Source organism: Mandrillus leucophaeus, unplaced genomic scaffold (genome assembly GCF_000951045.1).
Source record: "Mandrillus leucophaeus isolate KB7577 unplaced genomic scaffold, Mleu.le_1.0 Scaffold97, whole genome shotgun sequence".
Taxonomy (NCBI): domain Eukaryota; kingdom Metazoa; phylum Chordata; class Mammalia; order Primates; family Cercopithecidae; genus Mandrillus; species Mandrillus leucophaeus.
The window spans coordinates 4,431,989-4,438,874 of record NW_012110585.1 but is presented as its reverse complement, the minus strand read 5'-3'; the positions used below and the strand labels follow the sequence as shown (position 1 = coordinate 4,438,874).

General features: G+C 50.0%; 1 pseudogene; it reads left to right on the top strand.

Annotated features, from left to right (window-relative positions):
* The first annotated feature begins 2,071 nt into the window (after window positions 1–2,071).
* On the top strand, window positions 2,072–6,621 carry LOC105532603 (annotated as a pseudogene).
* The last annotated feature ends 265 nt before the right edge of the window (window positions 6,622–6,886 follow it).

The window sequence follows — 6,886 nt, the reverse complement described above, 5'->3', positions numbered from 1 at the left end:
GGAATGAGCAGGTGGGATGAGAGGAGTGAAAAGGAGAGGGTGCTCTTGCATTAAGCATTGCCTCTGTGGGGCCCTTCTAGAAACCAGTTCAAGTTCTCCCTCTGGTCGTTGGTCTGGGAATGAGGGGACCACAGATGAGCAATCAACTTCTGCACAACAGAACCAGGTCCTGTTGTATCCCCCAAGATCATTATGATGTCCACCATCACTGAGATGGTGTCAGACCCTAAGAAAGGAAGGATTCTGTTAGCAAGACTAGCTGTCCCTACCACTGGATATTCAGAGATCCCGAATAAGAGCAGAGGTCTCATCAGTTTCCTGAAACTGGCCTTTGGCAGGAAGCACATGTCTCCTATCTCCACGATAACCGCCCACTGTGCTGGGCTCATGCCCAGACATCCCAGCAGACAGGACTGCGCGTGGCATGGCTGGTGGGTCACAGGCAGACCCTGAGGTTCAGGCCTGGCCTATTGGAAAGTATGGTCAGCCACAGCAGGATAGCAACTAAATTCCCTGCCTTCTTTCCCCCGACCATTGAGCAACAGTGAGCTCCACCTGTCAGATCCAGGTGGTGTGCTATCCCCACAAAATCTAGGTAGAAGCCTGTGCCGCTCAGGTCTTCTCCGCTAGCACCAGCAGAGAGCTTCTGACCCGATCAGGCAGGAAAGCCTGGAGTCAACCTGTTGGGACAATAGTGCCTTCTTTATCTGCTGGTGCTTTGGTTTGGGGACACGGACAGCTTTTTTCTCAAATTATGGAATATCCCAGCTTATCTTAGAGAGCCCACTCATCTGCTTCTGAGGACAAAAGCAATTCCATCGCACAGAGTTGATGGGAGTAGCAGTTCCTTAAGCTCCCTCCAAAAGATACCCGATTGCTACATACTGCAGTATATTTCACAAACCGTGCCAACCCTCACAGTTTGGGGTTTAAGCAGGCAATGCCAATGGCCACGTGCTGAAGGGACAATGACTTAGTATTCTAGACCTCAGACATGGCTTCTTTTTTTTTTTTCGTCTTCTTTTTTGAGATGGAGTCTCTCTCTGTCGCCCAGGCTAGAGTGCAGTGGTGCGATCTCGGCTCACTGCAACCTCCACCTCCCAGGATCAAACGATTTTCCTGCCTCAGTCTCCTGAGTAGCTGGGACTACGGGCAAGTGCCACCACGCCCAACTACTTTTTTTGTATTTTTAGTTGAGAAGGGGTTTCACGGTGTTGGCCAGGCTGACCTCAAGCCCCTGACTTCAAGTGATCAACCGGCCTCGACCTCCCAAAGTGCTGGGATTCCAGGCGTGAGCCACCGCGCCCGGCCTACATCATGACTTCTTAATTCAGGGTGAAGCCAGGACCAGTGCGCAATACAGGAACAATTGGCTGTGAGCATGAGGTGTTCAGATGGATTCCTCGCCCTGATTCCTGAGGTTGTGTGTGAGGAAGTCTTCCAATCTTGTTCTCTAAAACTGGAGCAAATTGGCTGGGTGCAGTGGCTTATGCCTGTAATCCCAGCACTTTGGGAGGCCAAGGAGGGCAGATCACAAGGTCAGGAGTTCAAGACCAGCCTAGCCAACATGGTGAAACTCCATCTCTACTAAAAATACAAAAATTAGCCAGGCGTGGTGGCAGGTGCCTGTAATCCCAGCTACTCGGGAGGCTGAGGCAGGAGAATCACCTGAATCTGGGAAGCAGATGTTGCAGTGAGCTGAGATTGCACCACTGCACTCTAGCCTGGGTAACAAAGGAAGACTCTGTCTCGGGGAAAAAAAAAAAAATTGAAGCAGATTACTCAACTAATTGCCAACCCATCAGGGGACCTCATAGTGTAAAATCTTTCATAACTAAAGTACAGGTGTAAAAACTAACATTCAGAGCAGGCAAGACATTTTCCCAGGACCACACAACTCATCAGTGTGCAAAGCCGGGATTCAAACACAGATGTAGCCACTCCCTTTCTGCTTCCTGATCTGTAACATGAAGCCTCAGTCTCTCTGAGAGCACTGCTGGAACAGGAAGGGGAAGGGGTGAACGGCAACTTTCTGGAGATGTGGAGTCAGGTTAGAAAATCATGGGTAAGGATGTCAGGAGAAATCAGCCCTTCAAACTGGACCATGAGGCAGGTACCCTTAAGCTCATAGCCTGGGACTTTGACAGGACCTGACAGGTTGAACCTCGTCTGAGAAATTCCCTTCCCAGTATCTGGGCAGGAGATTTCTAGCTTCTGTCTGGATTTCCCCACAGGTTAGCACTGCTCAGCTCTGCTCAACTGCGGAGCTAGACAAGAGAGGAATTGCAAAGAAGGAGAAGCTGCAGAAGAAACTGACTTTTCCTTCAACTGCCCTGGAGTCAGCTCCCTCGCAGAGGGATAAGAGACCTGTAATCAAAGGCTTCAGGCTGCACTTGGTGCTTTTCCTCCCACAGCCTCAGGGGCAGGCTGACTCCGGGGTGCCTGGCCGGCTCCAACCTGAGTCCTGACAGGTGCAACCTGTATTTTGATGGCCTTCAATGGGCCTGGAAAAGGGCAGAAGGAGTACAGATGTGCCTGGAGTCCCAGGTCTCTTTCACACACCGAAACCTCCCTGGAGTGGGGAAAGGCGTTTGTTGGATTCGGCAGAATATCGAAAGCCTCACCCCCGTCCGTGTACACTCACGAGGCCTGTCACCTGCAGCTGGCCTCCTGACACTGAGCAGGCGTTCTGTATAGGACGTGCCCTTCACACACACCAGAATAAGTGGCTTTCTGACTTTCTAAGCAGATGGCTTGGGGGCTTGGCAACCACAACCGAAATTGCTTCTAGGGAACCCAGCCAAATCAACTTTCTGAACTTCTATTTGCTGGGTTTGTTTCATCTCAGATGCTGAGAACTGTGAGCCAGGCCCGAATGTAAAATCCCCTTGGGGCTGAGTGCAATGGTTCATGCCTGTAATCCCAGCACTTTGGAACTCAAAGTGGGGTGCATTACTTGAGAACGGGCGTTGAAGACCAGCCTGGGCAACATGGCGAAACCCCGTATCTACAAAAAATACAAAACTTAGCCAGGTGTGGTGGCTCGCACCTGTACTCCCAGCTACTCAGGAGGCTGAAGTGGGGGGATCACTTAAGCCTGGGGAGATTGAGGCAGTGAGCCATGATCGCACCACTGCACACAGCCTGGGTGAGACACCGAGATTGTCCCAAAAATTAAAAGTAAAAAAGCCCCTCAGGAGACCCAGTCTAATACTACTGAACATACTTGTGCTTTTCTTCGCCATTGTACTAGGAGAATCTAAAATCCCTCCCAGTTCTGCAACACGCTGCTGTGGGCTCAGAAGCCTTAGTTATTCTGGAAGCAGCAAGAGGTTAATTTTAGGCCAAAATCTATTTGTTCTTCTCTCAATGGCTTTCAAAGGAAAATGGAAAGTAATGCAATGCTCCCCATCTTCATTGAGGAAGAACATGACGTTTCCCCTTTATTTCTCTAAAGGAAAGGTTGCTTAGGCAAGTGTCTAAGCCATGAAGATCCCCCACCCTCAATCTCGCTCTCCTTCTCTTAGTCCACTCTGTCTCATGTAAAGCAGAATCTTTGCAGGATACAGAGAGTAATTACAAATAAATACTGGGTTCTGCTGGCCCAGGGTATGCTGACTTTCTGCTCAGGCCATGGCGAGCCACCATGGCCAAGAACTCATTCTCCACACCCCTCTACCCGCTTATCCCAGGCAGTATCCTGACCTGTGCCTACAGGACACCTGTTGTGGGACTCAAGAAATATCTGATGACAGAGTGTATGAGAGGCAGTGGGGACAGGGCAAGCGGGGAGTAGGGGCTGCTCCCGGGACTGCTGGCTGCCTGTCCTGGGAACAGGGGCCTGGGATGCCACCCAGAACTCATCCGTGGGCACAGAGCCATATGCTGGTTTTGAGTGGGCTTTAGTATTGAACGGCTGGATCTCAATCCTGATTCTTCCTGAGCCACTTCTTAGCTGGATGATCATGAACGAGTCATTTAACCTCTCTCGGCTTCAATGTGCTCTTCCCTAAAACAGGGATAATAAGAGAGGATAATTCATGGGACTGCCGGGAGGATTAAGTGAGCTCAAAAGTACTGAGCGTGGAGGTTGGCAAATAGCAAGTGCTCCATGAGTATTGACCAGTAAGTAAGCACTCAGCAGGTAGTAGCTGTTGCTGCTGCTCCTGTTATTTGGAAGTGGTTTTTGTCTTCTAATTCATGCCGAATTATCTTCTCACTGCACCACATCAATGGCACAACGGGTCAGGGCAGCCACCTCCAGTGCCCCGTAGGCTCAGATTCACTAACAATTAGAAGGACCTGTTCCTAGAGGTACCCATTAGTGGACAGGAGAACCCACAGTCTGCCTGTTAGGGTGAGAGTTCCCACAGCCATCCTGTCTCCCCAGCCACAGCAGCACCCCTCTCCCAGCAGCACCTTTCCCTTGGCAGCCTCACACCTGCCTGCTAGGAGGTCGCGTGGCTCATGAGCTAAGCCCAGGCCTGGGAGCTGGGAGTTTCCTCACCCATGCACTGACCGTCTCTATGACTCTAGGCACGTCACCTCAACTGCCTGCAATGTGAAGGGTGGGACTGAGGTACCGTGGTGCTCCCTACTAAGGAAGAAAGAGGGCACCGGTCTAGAAAGCATCTGGAGACAGTAGAAGGAAGCACCAGCTCATGACTAGCATGGAGGCACTGCAGAAATACACAGTGCAGGGCCAGGTGCAGTGGCTCACACCTGTAATCCCAGCACTTTGGGAGGCGGAGATGGGAGGATTGCTGGAGCCCAGAAACTCAAGACCAGCCTGGGCAACATAGTGAGACCCCATCTTTACAAAAAATAGACAAAATTAGCTGGGTGTGGTGGTGTGCACCTATAATCCCAGCTATTTGGGGGTCCGAGGTGAGAGGATCGCTTGAGCACTGGAGGTCAAGGCTGCAGTGAGTCATGATCACACCACCACACCAACTGGGCAGCAGAGCGAGACCCTGTCTCTTAAAAAAGGAAGAAGAAAGAGGGATATGCAGTGCCCCATGGCCAGTTTCCTGCCAAGGGTGAAGGGAAGTGGCATTGTAACAAGAGAATTTTAAAACAATCATAAAAGCTACTACGAGTCAGTCTATTATTTATTATCACCATGTCCCAGCAATTCTAGACAAGGTCAGTGATAACACATCTGGGGACTGGTGAGGGCAATCACTCCCATTGTCCTCCACCTTGGTGTGCCATCACCTGGGGGCCACAGCCTCCCACCTCTCCGATTCATGCATTCCCTAAAATGCTCCACGCCAGGGCCCAGCCCTCTTTGCCAGAATCATATTACTTTTCTCTCTGCTCTGGCTGCTGAATGCTTCCCACCCTAGCTCACTAAGATCACCTCTAGCTGGGAGCCCTCAACCCTCTCGGGCTCTTGATGTTCCTTTCACCTTTACTTCCTGACTGTGCCCACTCCCTGTTCTGTGTACCTGGCATGGAAACTGGGAAAGTTTCCAGAATCAAAATGGAGTCACTTGTGTTAAAAAAACCTTAACAAGGCCGGGCGTCAGGGCTCACGCCTGTAATCCCAGCACTTTGGGATGCCAAGGCGGGTGGATCACCTGAGGTCGGAAGTTCAGGATCAGCCTGGCTTTCTGCCCATGGACGCCGCGGAAGAAGCATCCTTCAAGTCTCTCTTCTTGCCGTCATCTCTAAGTCAGAGTCTCCTAAAGAGCCGGAACAGCTGAGGAAGCTCTTCATTGGAAGGTTGAGCTTTGAAACAACCAATGAGAGCCTGAGGAGCCATTCTGAGCAATGGGGAACGTTCCCAGGCTGTGTGATAATGAGAGATCCAAACACCAAGCTCTCCAGGGCCTTTGGTTCTCACATATGCCACTGTGGCGGAGGTGGATGCGCCATGAACGCAAGGCCACACAAGGTGGATGGAAGAGTTGTGGAACCAAAGAGAGCTGTCTCGAGAGAAGATTCTCAAAGACCAGGTGCCCACTTAACTGTGAAAAAGATATTTGTTGGTGGCGTTAAAGAAGACACAGAAGAACATCACCTAAGAGATGATTTTGAACAGTATGGAAAAATTGAAGTGATCGAAATCATGACTGACCGAGGCAGTGGCAAGAAAAGGGGCTTTGTCTTTGACACCTTTGACGACCATGACTCCGTGGATAAGACTGTCATTCAGAAATGCCATATTGTGAATGGCCACAGCTGTGAAGTTAGGAAAACCCTGTCAAAGCAAGAGATGGTGAGTGCTTCATCCAGCCAGAGGTCGAAGTCGTTCTGGAAACTTTGGTGGTGGTCGTGGAGGTGGTTTCTGTGAGACCTTGGTCATGGAGGAAACCTCAGTGGTTGTGGTGGCTTTGGTGGCAGCCATGGTGGTGGTGATGAATGTGGTGACAGTGGGGATGGCTATAAAGGATTTGGTAATGATAGAAGCAATTTTGGAGGTGGTGGAAGCTACAATGATTTTGGCAATTACAACAATCAGTCTTCAAATTTTGGACCCATGAAAGGAGGAAATTTTGGAGGCAGAAGCTCTGGCCCCTATGGTGGTGGAGGCCAATACTTTGCAAAACCACGAAACCAAGGGGCTATGGAGGTTCCAGCAGCAGCAGTAGCTATGGCAGTGGCAGAAGATTTTAATTAGGAAACAAAGCTTAGCAGGAGAGGAGAGTCAGAGAAGTGACCAGGGAAGCTACAGGTTACAACAGATTTGTGAATTCAGTCAAGCACAGTGGTGGCAGAGCCTAGCTGCTACAAAGAAGACATGTTTTAGACAAACACTCATATGTACGGGCAAAAACTGGAGGACTGTATTTGTGACTAATTGTATAACAGGTTATTTTAGTTTCTGTTCTGTGAAAAGTGTAAAGCATTCCAACAAAGGGTTTTAATGTAGAGGTTTTTT